Source organism: Embiotoca jacksoni, unplaced genomic scaffold (genome assembly GCF_022577435.1).
Source record: "Embiotoca jacksoni isolate LCO1_2020_lvr unplaced genomic scaffold, fEmbJac1.0.p SCAF_7, whole genome shotgun sequence".
NCBI classification, from domain to species: domain Eukaryota; kingdom Metazoa; phylum Chordata; class Actinopteri; family Embiotocidae; genus Embiotoca; species Embiotoca jacksoni.
The window spans coordinates 9,656,597-9,680,544 of NW_027185425.1; the positions used below are offsets into that span (position 1 = coordinate 9,656,597).

The window sequence follows — 23,948 nt, forward strand, 5'->3', positions numbered from 1 at the left end:
GCCAATCATTTAGTGGGAAATAACACTTGGCTAAAGGTTAAGCTGATGATTGTAATTGCATAGCATGGAATTAGCATATTATGCAGCAATGATTGAGCTCGTACAAGCAGTAGCTGTGACCTCAATAATCATATCAGGAAAATGATATCGGCTGCTGATGTGCAGAAGAGAGCAAAGCCCTCCTTTTGAAAATGATTTTTTTTTTTAATGTCCTCCGTGTTTCCCTGCAGGGAACGGTGACCGCACCTGCAGACAGACAGACGTGAACCGACGGCGCAGACATCTGAGACGCTTCCCCTCCCACCGGTGGAGAGATCCAGACTTCACATCAGCTGCAGTCAGTTGTCAGCTCCCGACTGAGCAGCAGGCTCCACCTACTGCTACCCAAGTAGCTCTGCCTCCTCTGCTCAGGTAGGACTCCAAAGGCCGACGGAATAAAGGGATTTAAAAGAAAAGAAAAAAAAGTGTTTTGTTCACTTTAAAGAGGCTGCTGCGTTTGCCTGTGGTGTGTCTCGGTCTGTGTGGAAGTAAACTGGCGCGTTTTGTTCGTGGTGTGAAAGACGACATCCGATTTATTTTATTTTTTTTACTGTGAATTCAAATGCTAGACTACTATTAAATCCTTCAGCTCCTCCCAAACTGTCAAAGAGGGATCGTTCTTAAGTGTGTAGAGGAGGCATATATTTTTATGCTGGATGATTTGGTAACCATGGTAACACGTATGCATCAGCATTTGATTGCTGGAATTTGCTCTGATTTGATGAGAACATGAAAAGGTGTTGAAACGGTGAAGTGATGTGCTTGTGTGCTACTCTGTGAATTTGGGCAGTCTGTCTAATTACGAAGCGGCGACCTCACAGTAACTTTCTTCATGAAATTACAGTATAAAACGTGTCTTTTTCGCCCTCATCCATTATTATTTAGCACATACGAGATCAAGTTGCAGTCTCTAGTGATGATACGCAAAATAATGTATTTGTGCAATAGATTTTAGATACATGAGATGCAGGATAAGGAACAATGAAATGCTTGTCATACCATAAAAAAACTTCATGTTTACACTTCTTGGATCATTTTTAATATCACGTGAACAAAACGGATCAGATCAGATCAGAATCAATATCTTAATCTGGACCAAATGAGTCAAACTGTGTGTGAAAGAAGGTGTGAAAGGGACCCAAGGTTATAGATAGGACTCACCTGAGTCTTCCTGTTTTCTCCTTTTCACGTGATATGACTTCTGATTTTCATGTTCTCTTTCTTACTCCTTACTTACCCACCATGATGTCTCTCTCTCTCTCTCAACTCAGTCTTGTCTTCATCCAAATTCGTTGCCTTTCTGTACGTTTCCCCTCTTATCTCTCAGTCTCTAGCCATGACTGGCTCTCTCCTCTTTTCCTCCTTTTATGTATCCTCACCCTCCATGGTATCTATTCAAGCTCCTCCGTCAGTCCTTTATCTCCGTCTCACCAGCTGTATGTTGAAGCTTCATTCTCTCCTATGAGGGATAGAAGAATGAATAGAAGGGCTTACTGTAAGAGAGAGAGTGAGAAAGCCAATCCCTGAACTCCTCTCCTCTCCTCTCCTCTCCTCTCCTCTCCTCTCCTCTCCTCTCAGATGAGGTGTTATTTTCATAGGATACAGATGTATTTCACGACAGAATAGTACAGATAGGATTTTTGTATCAGTTTTGATTAACCCACAGATATTCAGAAGTTTTTTTTTTTTTTTTTTTAAATCACAAAATCTAAATAGAAAATCAAACTGTCTTCTGAGTCTCATCTCATTTGCAGCTTGCCTGCTTTTGACTAAATACTTTTTTGTTTACTACCCTTCAGCAATATGCAGTTATACTTGACTTGCCACCAAAAGTATCGTTAGATTTTGCTGTGAGGTTCTTCAGTGTGCTCAGGGACTTGCTTCATAACGCTACAAATATGTTTTGAAGTACAGAATAATTAGTTTATTAAATTAACGATGTACCAATTTAGAAAGGAGTAGTTAGGTGGGTGGGGGAGAGAGAGAGAGAGAGAGAGAGAGAGAGAGAGAGAGAGAGAGAGAGAGAGAAAGTATGAAGGAAAGGTAAGATGCAGATGACACAAAGTAAAGTAAAACAGAGTTTGCTAATCAAAGACAAATGCCAAATATAAAGTAGCCTTATTGGTTATTTTTTCTTCTCAAACTCTCCCCGCGCTTCTTTCCCTCTCTCTCTACCTCTTTCTTCAGCCATCAGTTTTGCCGAATGGAAATTTTACATTTCACTCCCCGCCGCTTTGTACTTTCTCTCCCTTTTGTAAATTCACTGTTGACAGTTTCCTTTCTTTGAGCAGAAACTCTCAGAAATGAGCAGATGGAAGGGTGACAGTCTAAAAGCTCAAACAATTAGCCTGGGCGTCAAGTTGTGGTGATCCGCACGGTGGTGGAGCACCATATAGAAACTGTCTGTCAACAACATGGAAGCTGCAAAGAGTCCGAATACGAGGCATAAATCATCTCGGATTTGTATTTAAATGTTCGACACATGGCTAATGTTGTATCCTGCGTGACTTGCAGTGACTTCAACAGCAGAGTAGACTTGTGTTACCAGACAGGAAACATTGCACGTTACATTCCTATGAATGTTATTAAGACTTTGGTAATGTGGCTTCTGGTTTGCTGGTGTGTGCAGTCACTCTTATACGAGTCCATGTTGAACCTACTCGTGCTGTTCGGAGAAACACGCATGGAAAACAATACATTGTTTTTATTTCAAGCTCTTTAACTTGAAATGTTTCTGTTTTGAAGAATACTTTGGGAATAGATAGCTTGTTTAGTTACTTTGTGTTTAGTGTATGATATGAGAAAAAGAGAAAAAAAAAAGACCCGCTAAACATGACCCAGAGCAAAATCTCTTACAGCGATCGTATATCGATGCTAGACTCCTCGTACGCGCAGTTTGCAGTAGAGTATTCTGCTGCAAAGTAACAGGTACGCCCTGCCATAACTGCCAGAAAAGATGACATACTTTCCTAATTCGCATACCACAAAGATCAGTGAAAAATTGGTAATGTTATGTTTCATGATCTGTAACTTCTTAAACAATTTCCACTATATATTTAGGTATTTATTATAGGAAAGCCAATTCAATATATATGACAAAAGGAACGTACAGACACATAAAACAAGTTACAATGTTACTTCTTTTTTTTTAAAGACTTTGTTTTCATTGCCAGATCTTTTGAGGTTTCATGCTGCACTCTCTATTGTTCAGGATATAGACAGATTAAAATCAGGAACAAAATCTGCCCTCTGTCTACCAGAAGCATCATATTGATCCACTCATGAAGTTCTTCACTTTACTCGTCGGCTGTAACTTTGAATTCAGAGCGTCCTTTGGGCTACTTTGCAAAAATATGTTTGGCTTCGATTTTATTATCATAGAACCAGGCTGTGAAAGATATTTCACTATGCCAAGAGAAAGAGTAAACTTATTTATGTCTTGCAGTGGAAATCTCACCGCTTTATATGGATTCAATCAATTTTCGGAGATTGATTTTTTTTTTTTTTTTTCCATTTGAAACTGAAATTACTCCCGCCCATGGTCAGAGTCAATGCAGCCTGCAGCAACAACTCACAGTAATCTAAGAGATGTCAAATTACTAATTAACCCGGCAATACTTTCTATATTACAGCAATATCCAGCAATGCCAGAGGTGGCAGACCTTTAAGAAATGCTCAACATAAAGTAAAAGGAACCTGTCCCTGTCTTTTGACAGCGGACAATATTTTGGTCAGAGGATAACACCGAAAAAGTTGAAGTAGAGTCAGGAAGGGGTTCCACTTACACCACATGCAGTGCGTGTTTTAGCCTGTTCAAGGTCGGCAGCATTACCAGTTAAATGTCAGACGGGCAATCCTTTAATTCATTTACTTCACATTATCTGTAGTCAAGAACTTTCTACATTTGCTTCACGTTGCCGCCTTCAGAGGGTTAAGCAACCCGAGTAAATGGAGAAGTCGTCCCTCTCCCTCTCCCTCTCTCTCTCTCTCTCTCTCTCTCTCTCTCTCTCTCTCTCTCTCCATGTGTGAGCATGGATTTCCCCTTCTTTGTTTTCTTGTTATAGCTGCGCTCTGCTTTATTTGATCTGGGCCCCCGCTCTCATAGTAGGCTTGAATTGGGTTTGGAGAGCAAGGGAAACACACACACACACACACACACACACACACACACACACACACACACACACACACACACACACACACACACCTGAGACTGCCAACTGCAACAGCAGCTGGCTCCAATGAAAGAAGGGAGAGAGAGGAGGGACAGCAGGAAAGGAAAGATACATGAGGAATGGGGAGGTGGGGGAGAAAAGAAAGAGAATAAGAGAAGAGATGCTAATACACATGACAAGAGGAGGAAATAACTTCATCTTAAAATGTAAGTTGGCAGGGAGCAGACGAGGTCGATGAAATAATGAAATCAAGAAACATTTAAACACTTGACTTTTTTCATCTTTCCCTCTGTCTCCTTTTCCTTCTCGGTTCCCTCTCTTAACTTTTTCTCCCTTGTCCTCTATCACGGCCCCCCTCTTGCAAGTTTCTCGCTCAATCTATCTTTTGTCTCGCTGTCTTTACTCGACATGGCACCGCTCTCCGACACACACATGCTGCGGTTGTCTTTGTGCAGTAAAAAAAATCAGTTAATTACCTTGTCCAGTGTCGCCGAGTTCATCCAGACTGCTGGTTGAGGCTGGTTTACTAAGAGGAGAGGAGAATAGGCATAAAAATGAAGGATGGAGGAATGAATGAAAAGAGAGACACTGAAAAGAAAAAAAAAAGAATGAAGTTTTCTTTAAAATTTATTAACATCTTTCAACCAGGGCCATTCTTTTTGGTTTGAAAACTCTCACAAAACCTGTCATGTCTCCTTTGTGAAGACATTTGTAAGGAAATGTCACAAACATGTTAGAATGTTAGAAAACAAACGTATTTTTTTTCCCGTGGTTATCTGCAGCACAGCAACACGATTGATGGGATCGTACAGTAATATTTCATAAAAATAAAAAATAAATGTTTGAGTAGAAAAACTCTTTTACATTAAACTCCAATAGCGGCAGAGCCTTATGTTCCAGACAGTAGCTATCTGTTTACAAAGGAGAGACGTTGCAGTCGGGCGTAATAATTTTACAGGAGGTCCAATGGCTTCTCCCAGAGGAGCTAATGCGTGTGTGCGCTCAATGTAACCACTGTGTTCCATTACTCCGTCCTGATAAACATCACTGTGTTTTACAAAGTGTTGTGAGTTTATGTACGCCTGTCAGCATATTTTTGGTGTTAATACAGCATGTGCTTTCACTCGTCTGCACATCCGTGCGTGCGCTGCACAGTGTGTGGGCATATAGACGCTTTTTATTAGATTTTTATTAGAGACGCGACCTGAAGTAGTTTGTGCACCACACAGTAACACGCTGAATGCATATTTAAGGTGAATGTCATTTGGAGTCAATTGACTGCAATTCAGCCATCGGCATGGAAAGACGTGCTGCTGGAGGTCATTGTGCTAACGAACCATACGAGTGTTGCTGGAATGTCCTGGTGTGTCAGTGTGTGTGTGTGTGTGTGTGTGTGGGGGGGGGGGGGGGGTGGATGAGATCGGATGCCTATCTCTATCTCTGTGGTGTGTATTGTATCATTGTAATAGAGCATTTACTCTTCGATTGGTATTTCAGACTTGATCAAATTGGAGTGTTTGTGTGTGTGTGTGTGTGTGTGTGTGTGTGTGTGTGTGTGTGTGTGTGTGTGTCTGTGTGATTCTATTCTGCCTGGGTGCCATTATTCACATAAGGGTGCTCATCTGCCTGTGCTGTGATTAATCCACTGTCCTTCCTCACTCGGACCCACTTTTGTTGCTCTTTTCTTTGTTTTCTCTTGATTCCCCTTCTGCTTTATAGCGTTAAGCAATGAGTAATGGCGGCTGACATCATCTCTGGCTAGGCTACTGCCGACTAATTGGCCAGAGCGATCTGATTACATTAGATGTTATTCCTTCAGGGTATTCCCTGTCCTCCGCCCCCGCTTTGAAAGATATCCCTCATTGTTTGCATGGCGTATTGCTTTTGTGTGGCATTTTTATTTGCCTTTATTGTATTCTTAGTAGGATGAAACCAACTGCATCGGTTGTAAGCAGGGTTGTGAAATGAGCATGTTTGATTTATGGTTTGCATTTTTAAACCTGAAAAGGGAATAATGTTAAAAGCTGTGATTGCTGTCGAGCCTTGACTGGCCTTGTTAATTGCCATCATCTAAAATGAATGTCTCGGGATACCGCAAGGATATTACAAACGCACTAAAGGGACACTAACACACCGCTGCTTATTGCGTGGATGCTCTGGGTGCTCATGTGAAAAAAAAGCAATAAAGGTTGAAAAAAGAAGTTGCGCTTTAGATTTACTAACGGTCACGAGAGGCTTTTTTTTCTCCCCATCCGCTCATCTCTCTTCCCATTCACTCCCCGTGTTTCTCTGTCTTTGGTCTTTCGCAGATAGCCCGCTCTAAGAGCCACCTTTCTAACTTAGGTAAAATGATTATAGTAATGGATGCCTCCTACTCCAACCTCTCCCTTGTTCTCCTTCACCGCCGCTATTCTGTACGTTCTGTTCTGTGCATTAGCGTGGCCCCAGGGATGCCCCGGGCTCTCTGCGACTAATGCAATCACACCTCCAGTATAAGTGCTCTGTGAGAGGTAGACACTGTTGAGAAGAGCGACGAGAAAGACGGGGAGATACAGGTGGGTGGCGACTGACAAGAGGGATCACATCATAGGACGATAATTGCCTGCAGACGGGATTGAGAAGTCATGCAAATTAGATGATTTAAAGGTTTTCCTGTCAGTCATGGTAATGTGTAGTTTCCCGGCACAAATGTCACCCGTACGATCCTGGAGGTATTCATTTCCAGTTGCCTTTACTGTATTTTTTTATTATGATAGATTTCAAGGGTGGTATGCATGGAACGTGCGGGTATACCAGCCATGACCGACCTAAGGCGATGCACTACAATACACGACTGACTTTAAAAGTCCTCGGTCCAGACATTCATCGTATCCATAAAGCTGCATCTCGACAACAAAGAGCAATTAGATACAATACAAAAATCGTTCTCGCCAATATTAAGAACCAGCTCGGCTCCAAATCAAACTTTCATTTATTTTCACATTTTAAAAAGGCGAAACAATCAGGGCAAACGGTCCCTCAGCTCAGAAGCAACAAAGAAAAGTGGTTAATATTCTCAGATGTTTTTATGGATCTTACGCCTGGATGTTCTGAAATAGTCAGGAGTTCACGGTAACAAACACTTTTTCCCCCCAAGAGGAGCCGAGCTCAGTTCAGCAACTTCAGCTTTTAGTGAGATGAATGGGGATGGCCTTTGTGGTGCCTGGGAAGTCCTTATGCTGAGACCTATAGAGAGTTTATTGCTTTTACAACTGAGCTGTATGATAAAGTGCCATCTTTCCCGCCACCCACTCTCTCCCACCTACCGTTCTCTCTCCTTATCTCACCGTCTCTGTGTGTTACTCTCGACTCGGAGCCTTGTTGCCTTTGTTATCTTGTTCCTTTTTTCACCTCTTTGGCAACTTTCCCTTCATTTTTCTGCCTTTCATCTTGCCATGTGTCCTTATTTCTCTATCAGTCTCCGTCTGCTTCTCTCCGCACGGCTCTCTCCGACTCCCCGTCGTTGACTTTGCCTCGCTCTCCCCTCCGTACCCTCTCCCCTCTTGAATATTTAACATTAGCTGCCGCTGCATTTTTATTTTTTCCGTATTTAATCTTGATTTTCTTTTTTCTCAAGCGTGAAATTCTTTCATCAACGTGGCTGAGCAGACACTGAGGGGTGTTTCTAATTGCCAAATAGGATGACAAGTTTATACAATGCTATTGATCTAATGCTGGTATGATACCTGAGCAGTTAGGTTCAATCACTGCCTCCCACTGTCTGTGATAATTACATTGAAAAAAAAATATAGTCAGGTTGGTGAAGTTTTAGCGTGCCTGGGATTCTCAGAGTTGCATATTTCTTTCATCATGCTGCCATATATTACTTCTTTTCTGACTCTCAGATCTACAATAACAGCAGGTCTGCTCTTGTTGACTTATCGCTTGTAAGGATCTCTTGTAAAGAACACACAGAAACAGAAGAGAAGTTTTCCTGTGGGATTCCTATCGGCTGTGTGAAAGAAAATCACACCATACTTCTTGTTCTGTGTAGTGCTGTTTATACCCGGACATCACAAAAGTGTCAGCTCAGTCTGAGTGGCAGTGTTGATGGATGGCCACTTACCAGTATCCATATATACTCCACTCTAATGCTCCGGTACTCAATCCTTTAACGTATGGGGAGGCGGAGGCCCATTGAGCTAAACTAGTTTTCCTTCACTTGGGGGAACGTGGTGAACTTCGGACCCTGTGGTTTCCTCAGTTGTATAACAATGGCAGATGGGCTTTGGTTGAGGAATTTTAATGGAATAGTGCAGGGTGGTAGCCAGAAGACATTATTCAACACGGCCACCTGAGACTGAGTTCAGTAAATGCTACACCCCTGGAAAAAAGAAACCTGCTACCACTCAGCTTGTCCCTCAGGAAAAATGCTGCCTTCTGTCAGAAATTCCTCCGCTTTTGGTGCTCGTGCTGTTTGCTCTCCAAAATATGCTGAAAAGAAGGGAGGATTTTTTTTTTTTTTTTTTTTTTTTTAATTGCCGTTTTACTTGCAGCTTTTTTTTTTTTTTTTATTTTATTTTTTTTTTCCAAATAGTAGTTTTTTTTTTTTTTTTAATAAAAATCTAAAAAAAAGAAGAACAAAATAGTAATGAAAAATAACCCCTTCTGATCATTTTCTTAGAGCTCAGAGTGATGTCTCTAAAATGTTAGTATCATTTAAAATGAAACCCAAAGATATCAAGTTTACTGTTCAATAGGGCAAAGCGAAGCAGAATGTTTTCACCTTTTATAAAGTGGAAATCATAAAATATGTGGGTTTTTTTTTTGTAATGAATTACTGCATATGGTTACAATTGCTACACTGGTCGCCAGTCATTTTTGTGACTATTTATTAATTCATAAATAGACCAATCATTTCAACTCTGGACCGGGTCCCTTATCTAACTGCTCAAATAACATGCTGCACCTCCCTGTTCTATTTATTCTGTACTTGTCATTTATTACCTAAAAAAATAAAAAAATAATTTGGCTCCTGAAGGTATTCTTCATATAGCAACAGTAGATGAATTACACTCATCCTTACAATTTTCAATATTCATTATACAATTTCTTTATTGGACCGAAATCCCCCAGAGCTTCCGTGAATGCATTTGTACCACCACAGAGCCCTCAGCAATAATTCAGTGCTGCTGCACTCCACTCTGATGGGACTTCATCCACTGCCGTGATAGCCTTAGATGGGCATCAAGCTGTACACATTAGAGAGCAGCACAATGCTGCGAGTCTGCCGCTCTACATACTGGAACTGTAAGTTGTGTTTACTGGTGTGTGGGCGGTTACATGAACAATAGACGGTGAGGGAGGAATGCACTGGCATAATGTCACATTTAAAAATATGTGGAAAAGAAGAGCAGCTGAAAACCACACTGTGTAATTGTTGTGCTGTTACTAGACTGTCTTAAAGTGAGTCATAGCTGTTACAATGCAACACACAATTTCATAATATTTCTGCGTATACCGTAATAATAACCCGTTTTGTATAGTCGTCTGAAAAAGAGTTGGGTTGCCCCTGTTAGTGTAAATGGTGAAGAGCACAGCAGCCATCAGACTTGAACTATTATTGACACTAGTTATTTATTTACCTGGTTGGGAGAAACGATCCTTTCTTAATTGTGCCGCGATACCACGCGGCGTTTTCTCACCACGGCTGGGGAACAACCTCGGAGCTGTTTGAAGGCACTGCCGTGTGTGTATGCGTGTGCGGAGGTGTGTGTGTGTGCGTGTGTGCGTGCGTGCGTGTGTGTGTGTGTGTGTGCGTTTGACAGCGAGGATTACATAACAGAAATGCCTGCTGCTGCAGGTCACCGTGAATGACAGGTACAGAGACACACTCACACATGTAAATCATTATAAATACCAGCATGTGCCGCAACTGCACGTACGCACTGACACACACACACACACACACACACACACACACACACACACACACACACACACCCTCTTCCTGTGTGCTGTTAGTTGTCTTGCTCTTTCTTGCTCTCTCCATCTGGTCTGTTTGATCTGCAGCCCTTTTTTTTTTTTTTTTTTTGCCGAACGTTCATATACTGTTTATATATGATGAAATCTTTACTCGCAAAACAGTCCGATTTTTTTTTTTTTTTTTTTCGCTTGTCCCCGGCATGTTGACATTTGAACATTTTGAGTAATGACTTCCAGGGACATTTATATCCCTCCTACTGTTGTCGGTTTGTTTGCCGCATTTTGGAGTGAAGCCGCACAATTCCTGGAAATGTTTAGTGTGGGACGGCGCATGCACATGATCACATCAAATGAGAATGCATGAACAAACATGCAGACAGGGTTTTAAACTGCAACAGCAGGTCAAACAAACAAACACACACACGGCTTTTTTTTTTTGTCTGTTTCTATCTTCAGGACTGTTGACTTCAGTTGCTACTGTACTTTCCAAAATGTGGGCATTCCAAGTAAAACGAGGCTGCTTTTAAAAATAATGCCATGAGTTATTTTTATTTTAACTTCATAAGAGGAGCAATGGGCAAAAAAAACAACCCAAAAATACTAAATCAAATAAATATTTAATTTGACCACCCTTGGCGTTTCAAACAGCACTAGTACTCCTGGGTACACTTGTGCACTGTTTTTTCCAAGGCACTTGGCAGACAGGTTGCACCAAGCAACCTGTCGTCTGTGGATTACGGCCGCCGCCGTGTATTTTGTCTCCTCGTGAAATCCCGGACGGACTCGACATCACCGCTGAAGCTAGTTCTTTCTGACTCTTGCTGCGCGTTTGGGGTTGTTGTCATTGCTGCAGAATGAATTTGGGACCGGTCAGACGTCTCTCTGGTGGTATTGCGTGATGGGTAACAATCTTAAAAAGTGCTCAAAAATCTGGCGTAGTGCTGTACACGCACATGCAAACACACACACGCACACACACACACACACCTGATAGCCACTATCAAACAAACTGCCTGCTGTGAACTTGAATGGAGAAAAAATAGTGGTTATATATAGATATAATGTTGTCTTGTTTCTCAGACCTTTTTTTTTTTTTTTTTTTTTTTCCTCTTCTCTGCTTTCACTGCACCAGATCTACTAATGAATCTACTCTACTCCTCTACTACAAATCCATGTCTGCTAGTCAGCGGAGCTGCACTCGCACGATCGCACTGGTGTCTTTACGTCTTTGCGCGAGCTGTCGCACGGATGCACAGTCACGCGTTACAGCACACTGTACATGCAGAGCACACGGGCTGACGAGCCGGCTGTGGGTGATGCGTCACGTAGAGGGCGCGCGGGTCCAGTTTGGGCGCCGATTCCATTCTAAATGAAGCAGGAGTTTGTGAATTATTGAAACACCCGTCCTCTTTTCTCTGCTCCGTCTCCATCTCTCTCCCCCCCCCCCCCCCCATTCACATTCCTCTTTTCTCACACACACACACACTCTTATCTTCCCTTTGCCCTTCCTTCCTTTTTTCTCTCCCCCCCCCCCCCTCTTTTATTCTCTTCTGTTAAATAAGCGAGAAGGAGGCTCAGATTGATTTGTGAACGGGTAGTTCAGGCTGTGTGTGCGTTTGTGTGATTTGAGTGATGTTGGTTAATCCGGCGCTGTCCTTGGGGACAGATTTGGCCCATATTACAGCCTGCTATTACTGTGTTTAAAGTCTCCTGTGCATCGAGACGGTCATTATTTACTGCCGCTCGTCGTCCCAACACCAGTCATTTTTATCATCCAACTCCACGCCGATCTGCAGCAGCACAATACAGAGATGGGATGGGAGTTCAGTTTTAGAAATGTACATCCACAACAAAATGCATTTACATTTAATTACATTACACTCGCCAGACATGTTACTCTATCGACTGCAAAACAAAGCTGCTTTACCAGAGAAACGAGGTGCATTTTATTATTATAAGAAGAGAAAAGTCGCCAATCTTATGAAAAGTGACCAACCAGATATATCAGAGGTCAGGTTTGCTGTTACTACATCATATACCACCCACAGGTAATCACTGATCAGCAGCCACAGACAAGTACTGCGGGAACCGGTGTGAAAATGCTTCCACGTAAGTTCCTCCCTCTCTGCCGTTGTTTATCATCCATGAGCTTATTGGTGACGACGACTGTGCCCCCTGCTTTCCCTTCCCCGCCTGTCACACAGATCTCCGGAGAAACGTTCCACATTGAGGATGGTTGTGAGATGATTGGCTGGACAGCAGATGTGCTTTTTTTTTTTTAATTTTTTTTTTGCCTATATAGATTTTGTGTCATGTATCAATACTACGGTAGATGGGTACTCTGGTTTACTGTTGGCAGTGAGATAAGTCTCTATCCTGTTATTATGACACGAGTTGATGAATATTGCACTAACAACCAGCCTGCCTCTACAGGGAATAAATTATACGCTGAGCATGTAAAATAGCAGCAACTCGGTTCTTCTGCTGATGTTTCAACCTTAAAGGAAAAGAAAGATGTGAAAAAACCTGGATGGGTGCAAAAGAAGGTTTACACTCACAATGTTTTTATGAATCCTTTTCTTTCTTTCTTTTGCCGATTTACATTTTATATGGCCCCCCCCCGTTGGTAACAGACTGGAGAGCAACTACTGGCTACTTCTCACCATTTTTTAATATGATCAATATCCGTATATGTATATATTTATTTTGTCTTAAGATTCCTGACTATCTTGCGCTCATATCTTGTCTATTTATTTCTAGAGCTCCATAAGTATACATCTAAATCAAATTTTATCAGAGGTGGAGCTGAAGTATTTTTCACTTATCCGATATCAACAAAAAAACCTTGACGAATAATTACATTTCTCTTCTTTTATATATTTTCTTTGTCAGGAAACTGAATGTATTTGGGTTTTAGACAGTTTTTTAGCAAAAAAAAAAAAAAAAAAAAAGTTATTTACAGACCTTAGATTTGTCTCTAGAAAGTTGTGACAGTAATTTTTCTGTGTTTTCTGGCACGTAATAGGCCAGAGTAATTCATAATAAAAAATAATCATTATTAATTATTAACTGCAGTCCTGCTATTGTAACCCACACGGGGTTAACAGAAGACTCAATATGCTATGGATCAGTGTCTAGATTCGTAAGGGAGAGGTTGTAAGGAGATAACGGACACAATAATCAACTGGAGCCGTAGGGTTATGTTCAACTGCCATTTGTAATAACTTTAACAAACAATAAAACATTAAACTATTTACACTCACATTTTAGGTTCAACATGTGCAATACTTGGTGCATTTAAAGTAACAATAACTGCTTAGCAGCTCGAAAACATAACACTCATGACCTTGTTATCAGTATCACAGGTGATGAAAGAAAATTGTCTCTTTAGTGCAAACAGTTTAGAGCACTTTGGATCCAAACGTTTAATTTGATGCCGTGTTGAGGTCATAACAGGTTTCTTTTTTCTTTTTTTTGAAGTCGGATAGGTCCAATGCAGTTTAGTTCAAAAGAGAGATCTTTGGTTCAAAAAAAAAAAAGTCCCAGATGTAGGGCTTTGACTGTCCTACCACACTGGTGCACTCGGATGAAGGAATGGAGTAACGGAGGAACGGACGGTCTCCTCCGTGGAACAACAGGTGATTGTGGTCCAACTCCTCGGGGTTAAAGGTGGCTCGCCATCTCCTTCGTCAAGGAGAATCCAAATCCAAAATCTACAGGGTTTTCCAGGTAACTCAAAAACCTAGCCTGTATAAAAAAAAAAAACAAGGCTTTCACTCTACGGCAAAATTCAGTTCTCCAAGGCCTTACTGAAAATCACATCCAAATTCTCATTGCACTACTGTGACACAACGGTAATTAAAATAATGAATTGGTTTCACTGTACAGTATTTCTTATGTAATAACATTTCTCTTTTCATCGTGACTTATGATTTTCTTTTTAAACATTTACTATGAAATTAATGTCTTTACTTTTTAAAACCATCTGCTGAACATGAATAAGCATATTATATGTTCACATTCTTTCATTTAAGATCATAGTTTAAATGCACATGTTCAGTAGTTTTAAACAGACATTACATTTTATAATTAGCACGAGGAGTGCATAACAGGACAGTATGGCTGCACTATAAATAGGGCAACACGAATTCAAACACAAATTTATAATACCTAAAGATAAATGAGCTATGAATCATACTTTTTTTTTCCTACCGGCTTTTAAATGCAGAATGGTGCTGAATTAACTACAGCTTAATGCTCTGACTAACACAACCATAAATACAACGCCAAGTTCACATATTATCAAGGAGAGCACGAGCTTTCGGAGCTGCCTCGTGCTGACGGACAACACGAGCTTCTACAGTTAGCTGCTGCAGCTTAACTTCGCCAAACAAGGTGTTTGTTTGTTTGATAGTTTTTACTATCGTGTGTTTAGATGAAGAATTTCACCGTCTCGAGCCGAGCGTCTTCACTTCTCCGTGCTCAGACTGCTACCTGGAGGGGTGGGACTTAACCTCCTCCTCCAATCAGAAACCTGCATTGCCTGATATAGCCAATGAGAACTACGTCTGAACGAAGTGGCTATGATTGACACTGTGTTTAGCAAATAGACAACAACAAAGGAAACATACTATAACCTGCGCAGTTTTACTAGAGTTACACTATCATGTATTGTAGACTACAAACAAACTGCCTTGTTAATCATGTAGTTTCTGTCCATCATACATTTTTTAAAGTCTTGAGTTTGTCTTTGTGTTTCAGGTATGGAGGGAATTTACTTTTGCTTCTCTCACTCCATCTCACTCCCTCCATGTCTCCTCTGCTTCTTAACCCCTGCTTCCTATGTCCTCTCTGCTCTTCAATATTGATATGAGCTGTCATTGGTCCAGTTATTTATGAGTCCCCTCCTTGGTATTTTTCCATTGGCTCAGTACAGTGAAATTCTTCCTCCAGTCAAATTGAATCCAGACCAGCCTGATTTTCAGTAATACAACAGCCTGGCAGAGTCCAAAACTATCTCTCAGCTAATATGAAAAACAATAATGCTATGTTCAGTTTATTTGCACGTATGAATGTTTTACAGGGTGTTCACTCGCTGTTTCTTGCTTTCTCTTTTTTTTTTCTCCTCTTTCCTTCCCTCACTACTCGAATTGCAGCCAAAGGCTCTTTCCCATAACCTTTTCAGACCTGTGTGTATATGTGTGTGACTCCTCACAGAAGTCTTAAATAGGAGACAGATTGAAAAGAATGTAAGCCTCGTACACACACACCCACTTATGTGAGCGCACACACACACACACACACACACACACACACACACACACACACACACGCACGCGCGCGCACTTATACTGTACATGCCTCATTACATGGGTCCCAGGGATTTATATAGGAACTATTTCCTGTTTGGGGGTTAGGGAGCGAAGGGAAGTAGTGAGGATGAAATATGATGTAACAACAGCAGTGGTCTTCCTGTATGCTCGACTAGAGCCAGGGTGTTACCCAGATTTTAGTTTTCCACGGCCATTCGTAGAGCCGCCAACAGTCGAGTGATGTCGGTAACCCTGGGGCAAACAAACAGAAAATGGTGGCAGCGCACAAATGACTGTCACTCACAAACTGCGGATAAATGTGAGTCCTATAGAGCTATAGTATGCTCACACATGCATCACTTTTCTTTTTATGAGTAAAACTTTTCAAAAGGAGTGGGAAGAAGGCATCTCATAATGTCATTTGCAGCTTGTGTGTTGTAAATTTGATGAAACTTAATCTAATGTGTCTGCAGTGTAACACACACCCATCCCTGTGGTCTAGTTTTAAACTTGGCTAGCTGTGAAGACACTAATGAACTGGATGCCATTGAATGCTTATATATGCAGTGATCATAAGACTACCATAGCGCTATAGTATCAAGTCTTCATACTTTTATTCTGGGCAAGTTCCTGAGCAGCTGCTTTTAGTGGGACCAACATTAAACACATTAACACAGATGCATTCTGAAGTTTGTTATATTTTATGAATGAAAAGTGTTTGAGAAAATCATGTTTTTAATTCTTCAAATTCAGGAAATTACCACCAATTTAAAATCAAATTAAAATCAAAAATAAAATTGAACTGATCGCAATATTTCTAAGATTTGCGTCTAACCCTGCGTGAACACATACGGTCTTTAGAACTGTGTTTCTAGCTATTGCTTTTGAGTTAGTATAAATTTCCTTTTTTTTTGTAGCCTTGTTTAAGGCCCTTCTCTCTTTTCTATTAGGTTTTGGATTTGACTTGCATGTACCTCCATAAAAAAAACACCTGCATGTGCCTCAGAAGGTGACAAGCACAGGAAAGGTGATTTAGGTGTTCCATTACGTCTATTTTAGATCACATCATGCTGAGGGCAGGTATTTCTTATTTCATTATGTAAATCCACATATTACACACTTTTCCTGCTTTTCAACACCACGGGAGGTTCTTTCCTCACAAGCAGTAGGCATAAAATTAGCATAACTAACACCTGGACCTCGCAGTTAAAAGTCATTAAAGTGTGTTTTGATCTTTTTTATTTCTTTCAAGATGCCATAAAACTATTCTGTTTAATTCTGCTTGTTTTGAAATGCACTCTTTTCAGTTGTCATGAAGACAGGGGTCCAGGATGTTTGCTAAAATAATTCCCATTTGACGTTTAATTGTGAAGCAGCTACAAATATCTCAGAGGGACTGCAGGGACTGTGCATGCAAAATTTGCATGCACAGTAATTTTGTAAATATATCGAGTTGAATAATTATTTCTTCATTCCCCCTGTCTTCTTTCTAACACTAACAATACATAGGAGAAAATATAACCACAGGAGCACCCCAATTGTAGCAGTGTCAAATGAAGTTTTACATCCGGAAAATAATTATCTGCAGAGGGAAAGCTGGGAATCACTATGGAGGCGAGCAGGATGTGAGCTCCACTAATTTGCTCTTGAGGTGTGAAGTCGTGCTAAATACAGAGACAATGTAACACCTCGCTTGCTGTGTGGATCTTACACATTCACCCTGACATGAAAACACAGGAACACACACACACACACACATCCATGTGCAGACGTTACACATGCACAATATGTCCACATGTGTGCTTCATGCAAAGGAAATAAACTAAAAGTTACAATAACCAGTTTGTTCAGGTTTGTGATGTTTTGAGTTGATTTCTGTGCACTGAACAGAAAAGGAAGTTCTTGTATATATTAAATGCTCATGTGCTTGTTATAGCTTATTGAACATCAATAGAAATTTTGATATCTGAAGCAGGCTTTGAAGAGCTTATGCAAAGTTTCCCCTGGTGTATGTCAGAACAAGAGGTGTATCAGTGCTGCTGTATACATTACCATATGTAGCATTGTCTAGAATTGCTCATTCTGATAGAGCAGGATCGTCACCATATTGTTATCGTAATAATTGGGTGCATAATTTGGATATTTTGCAGCTTTGATTTTCAGTCAGATGTTCTTCATTTCATTTTGGTAGACTGATTAGTTACAGATCAGTAGCAGTGGGGAGGGCCAATAATGAAGAATGGTAATTAAAAAACATCTCACAGTTGCCTTACAGTGTAGTGACAATGCTTGCTATCACAGTTTGTTTGACTCTGATATATGCAGTGAAAAAAAAAAAAGTAACACCAGTTACCTTAAAATAGACTAGAAAGCCATGCTTTTCCTCTCCATAGCAACAGTTGAGCACTGGCTTGGAGTTGATGGAGTGGATTCTCTTAGCACTGTATTTACTCTGTCTGTGTTTGTGTGTGTTACTGTGTGTGTGTGTGTGTGTGTGTGTGTGTGTGTGTGCGTGCGTGTGCGTGCTCTGTATGTCTTCCTCTGAGGGTGTTCTTGTTTATTTGTGGACGAAGAGATCCAAGACGTTGTTTGTTTGGTTGAGTCCATCTCTGTGGAAACCCAGAACTAGGAGTGAAACAGTGAGACTCTGTCTCTTGCTAAGCCAGATAATGAACCCCTCACTGTCTGCTGTCAAACCTCAGGAGGAAATTACTCCATCGGTATAATGAACCGTCTGTAGGTGTATACAAACATTTATGCATTTATTTCTGCAATAACAGAGTTGTAGCATTAAAAGTCCCACATTTGTCACTTTCCACTGTTTTATTTGTAATCTTGATGTCCATAAGACATTTTTTTTTGTGGTTTTAGGCGTTTTGTTTTAGGGCTCATTGACACTCTCTTTTGATTGGCTGACTCTTTTCTGAGGCACACACTCCCAGGCCAACATTCAGCTTTCAATCCGTCTTGTGACTTGCTGGCTCTGCGACACAATGACCTTTTCTGTATTATCTTCCACATAAACAGTGAGCCATGCTAAGGGTATATTTGTGACATCACAAAACGGGCTGAAAATGGTCTGTGGGCTTATTCTCCGTGGCCGCAGCATTTAGACACTTTAACAGTAATTTTATATCACGTAGGATCTCGCTATATATAAGAATCAAACAAAATAATATACATTTAAATCAGTCTTACTCAGCAAAACATGCGTTATATGCACAATGTACAAGATTTCACTCAGTTACCTTCTATTAATTTGTCATGTACATGAACACAGGAACCTAGCTACTATAGCTGATGCTGTATCTATTTCTAGCTGCAGGGTCGGCACAAACACGTGGAAAAGTGTGTGCACAGACACATGCACATACAGTGTGTAGTGTCAGACACGATATGGCTTTGCGTCTCTCCAGATGGCGGGACTTGCCCACACACTGCCAGTTGTTATACAATATGTATTGTATAACAGCAGAGAGCAACAGGCCCCCTCCCTGAAACAACACACACACACACACACACACGCTTATTTCCTTACAGATACAGTGAACATATACTGCAAATGTAGATGTGCAGTCTGTCCATACACACACATTGTCTTGTTGAAAGACACTTTTTACAGTATGTGCTTTAAATGTTAGTCCTCCTGCTATAAAGTCAACAAACTTCCAGCCAGCCACTTAGGTACCTCGATCAGTCCGCAAGACACCCGACCGTGTAGCCAGTGAGACGGGTAATGCATTTATCCGTCAGCCAGTCATACAGCTCTGCACTGACTCACACAGCTGTTCAGTTCACCTGACTCTTAGGCACTCAAACACAGCTGTGCAGTCAGTCAGCAGTCAGACGCATGTTTAGTTACTTTGGCAGTGAAAGTTTGCAGTGATTTCAAGATTTAACTTTCTCTTATGCATTGTATGCTTGATTTAAATAAATTAGGCTTATTCTTTAGAATCAAGTCTATTTTGCATTTTAGATCACAACAAACATTAAGTTACATGAATCCCATTAACATGGGATCATAGATACAGTGCAGCCAGCAGGTGGACTTATTAAATGTACTCGTTTCAAACTGTTGCATTGGTTTGTGAGTCCATCCCACTGATATCATTTGGCAGGAACATGGAGTGAACTGTGTTTCTGTTGCTTTTATCTGTTTTTCTGTCTGCCTTTGACTCAGCCTTTGCACGACTGGCTTCTCTGTTTTATCTTAGCGTCACTTCGTTTACTTTCTGTCTGTCTGGTGTTTTCGAGTCACTGTCCATCTCTTTCTCTCTTTCTTATTTCCTTACTTTTTGATTGAGTCTGTCTGTCTTTCTTTTTCCTTTCTCTGTGCCTCGTTCTTTCTTTTGTTCTTTCTATTTCTCCCCCTTTTAACCTTTCTTCTCCTATAGTCTGTTCTTTACCCTCATTTTTCTTCATCCTGCATAAACTAGGCCCATCCTCTCTTTTGGTGGCAATTAAGTCTGAACTTTGACATTACATGTTTAGTCAATGTTTTGTCTTAACTTTGATACTGTAATTTATCTGTCTATATAGTCTGTATTTTGTGCTGAGAAATATATGACCTTTTCAACAAGCTTTCTCATGGAAACATTAAGCAGATGTGTGTCTGTATATGTATGTGTCTTGACCTTTGTCAAGCACATTTCATTCCACCGTGGAACGCAGTAGATTTGGTTCTGCACGTTCACAGCCCTGATACAGGTTGTTGTTTTTCTATTGATGAGAGGATACATGGGTTCGGAAGTCGTGTGGAAAGAACCTGGAAGTAAGCAGATAAATACAGTTTTGAAGTACTTGAAATAAAGATTTGTGAAGTGGGAGGAGCTAAGCCGGAAGGCCAGGCTTTTACCAGTCAATCTTTGACCTATGGTCATTAGGTTGCGGATACAAGTGGCCGAAAAGAGTTTCCTCCACAGGGTGGGTGGGCTCAGCCTCAGACAGGGTGAGGAGCGTGACATCTGGAATAGAGCCGCTGCTCCTCACCATTGAAAGAAACCAGTTGTCCAGGCATCGGATTAGGATACCTCGTGGGTGCTGTCCATTGGAGGTTTACCTGGCACGTCTAGCTGGTAGGAGACCCTGGGGTAGACCCAGAACATGTTGGAGGGATTATATATCTCATCTGTCCTGGGAATGCCTTGGGATTCCCCTCCAGGATCTAGAAAATGTTGCCCAGGACAGTGACGTCTAGGCGAACCTAAGCTGCTGTCCTTGGATAAGCTGGTTCCCAAAGTGTTGTTCTCCATTATGTTTTTCTATTTGAATGTTTTCCTTCAAACAATATGTTAACATGGAGCTCCCCCAGATGATGTTGAGATCCTGAAGCTTTGTTATTGCCACAAGTTTTAATAATTTAAGCTTAGTTTCTGTGATATAAGGTTTTCACTGTCATTTTGACAAGGTGGACAATTCTAAATACTATAGCAACATTACAGTTTCAGTGGCAACTATTTATCACTGCAGTTAATATTTGCAAGTAAAGTGGTTCAAGCGGCAGACTGTGTTTTCAATTTCCCCAGCACTATAATCTTCAGCTGGTGCCCGCTATCATGGTTTACAGATTTCTTAATACCTCTCCTAGAACATTTCAGAATAAAATGTTCTTCTTTTTTGCACACTAAATTTGCCGTTACTAATTGCATTGCAGATTCACGTTTACATACATACATACCCAACAGTTTGTAGCTACAGTTTGTAATAACATACTGAGTAGAGTCATTTTGAATGAGAACTTCTTCTGTAGACTGTAATTTTGAACAGTTATTTTACTTTGAACAGAATATATTTCCATTGTGACATTAGTTCACAAAAGAGTTTTGATACCACGCTCTCTGTTCCTTTCTGTTTCTTCCTCAAACTTTTTTTTCCCCCCTCGTCTTACCTCTCTCTTACTGTCCCTCTTCCTCTCTGTCCTCATCCCACTCACCTTCCCTGTTTCTCCTTGGTCCTCTTCCTGCCGACTGCCTCTCTCTTTACAAGCATTAAGATAATCATATTGAAAAGATATTATAAAAGCTCTTTGAGAGTTAACCACTGCGCCCCTGCAATCATATGGCTTCATTACAGCATATACATACTGACATAAACAGACACACACACACACACACACACACACACACACACACAGTATGTATGTGTGTGTGTGTGTGTGTGTGTATATATATATATGAAGTTGTTGTACTAAGAGTGAATTGAGCATAAAGTCCCTCCAGTCAAACACTTGCGTTTTCCCTTCATTGGATTTCCTGCAATAAATTGCTGTAGTGGCTCCCCTCTGTGCTGTAGCCTTCAGCACACACACAGATACACACAGACACACACACACAGACACACAGTCACAGTCACAGTCACACAAATCTCTGGTTGTTTTTGTGCCCAGCACTATAAGTCTGAATGACAGCAGTGTCAGGTTTATGATCGTGCTGTTTTTGCTCAAAGTGTGTCTGTGTCTGTGTGTGTGTGTGTCGGGACACTTTATGGCTGTAACTAGGATTACCTCACCTAACTACTGAATTTCAGACGGTGAAGAAAGTCGGGCTGGATGGAAGGTGTGCTGTGCAGATACAGGGAGGTGAAGGCCACGGAGAGTGGAGGAAAAAAAAGCAAATGAAGGAATGAGGGAGGAAACAAAGTGAGGGACATGCACGGCAGGGATAAGGAGTGAATGGACGAGAGAGGAAGCAAGATATGTATTCTCAGATGGAGTTAGGAAAGGAAACATTTAGACGAGAAGTCAGGTGGGAGAGATAGAAAGAGGGGGTAAAGGAGGAAGAGATAAGATAACGATGAGCGCTCTCTGTCTGATAAGAATCATGAACATTTTGGGTGATTTACTTGGTAAATTATGTATTATTACTAAGAGCATTATATTTACCTTTCATTACCCTCCAAGTAAAGATTAAAGAGGTTAATCATATTTCCTGATTGATTTTTTTTTAGATGACATTGAGAGTTGATGGAGGACAAATTGAGAGAGGGAAGAATGTCACGTAGTTCGCACATAAACATGTCGGGGATAGAGAGAGGATGGAGGAAAATGGCGATGGTCGGAGAAAGTGAGACAGAGGAACTGCGAGGGAGGGACTTTACTGTCGTGTTGACTAACACAGAGAGAAAAAAAAGAGATCGTGCGGGTGTGCATTATGTGTATGAATTCAATAGAATATCCCCACTATCCCAATTGATAGGAATTGCACACTCAGACACACACACACACACAGAGAGGCACAGTGATGTTCACACTCTCACAGGCCCATAAACTAAGAGCTCGTGGCAGCGAGCCATGATGACCTTCCATCAGCCAGCGCCCAGTCATAGTAATGATGTCATCCTCTCTCTCCGTTTCTGTCTCTCTCTCACACACACTTAGAAAACAGTCCATTACACATATTAGCAGTGTAGTCTTTCTCAGCATTAACCAGACTTGAAACACAACCCTGCAATGTCCTTTGATAAAAAAATAAAATTAAAAAAAAAGAGCGTTACAAGTTACAGTGAACGCTGGTTTAAATAGGGAATAGTTGTGATGTGTAGATATGTATAAATGACTACATACACACACACACACACACATTACTGGGAATTTAATAGTGTGACGGTAAAGAAGGTGTCATTTAGATGCCTTATACACATTTAGCATTTTAATATAATGATAAACAATATGAATTTGCGAGAATCCGTCGTCGTATTTCTAGAAACAATCTGTAAGGATGGATGGTTTCATCTCAAGCTGCTGTGTATGAGATGATAAGAGCATGCTGTTAACCTGAATTTAACTTTCACTCACTCTCAGTGTCAGCATTTCCCAGCTGACAGATGTGGGGGTTCATCCTGGACAGATCTCCAGTCTGTCACAGGGCTGACGCACAGAGACAGATAACCATTCACGCTCACATTCACTCCCACGGCCGACGTACAGTCACCAGGTAACCTAACCTGCATGTCTTTGGACTGTGGGAGGAAGCTGGAACACCTGCAGTTTTTAGAATATATGCTGTATTACTGTGTAAAGGTAATACAAGGACAAAATTCTGAAATTGCTCTGCGTTCCTGGAGGCCTTTTTAATTGACAACATTTTGACAGGTGACAGAAGGAAAAGCACAGCTGTAAATAGAAAAATGAATGATGGCTGAATTCAGTTCGGCTGCTTCAGTTTCAAGATCCTGGTGTTGTGTAGGCTGCCTTATTGTCACGCATGAGGTACTTGAGTAGAATGAAACCATCGTTAATGTTAGCAATACTATATGCTCAAAATGTATGTGTTGAAAAAGCCAAGTTTAACATACCAGGCACGATATGATGATAATTTTAATGGGAGAGAATAAAATACAATATTCTGTCCTTCTTTGATAAAAGAGAATTTAATCAAATAAAACAGAATACAATACAATACAATTCAATAGCTTTACTTTCTGTGAAGACCAAAAATATGTTGTAGTAAAAAGTACAGCG

The 23,948-nt window shown here is 40.8% G+C and overlaps 1 protein-coding gene across 1 annotated transcript in view; it reads left to right on the top strand.

Annotated features, from left to right (window-relative positions):
• Positions 1 to 23,948, top strand: part of atxn1a (ataxin 1a) — an 89,859-nt gene that overhangs the window by 25,951 nt on the left and 39,960 nt on the right. Inside the window, exon 2 of the mRNA XM_069175703.1 lies at positions 231 to 411. The gene's annotated coding sequence lies outside the window, so the exon portion shown is untranslated. The remainder of the gene's footprint in view (positions 1 to 230; positions 412 to 23,948) is intronic.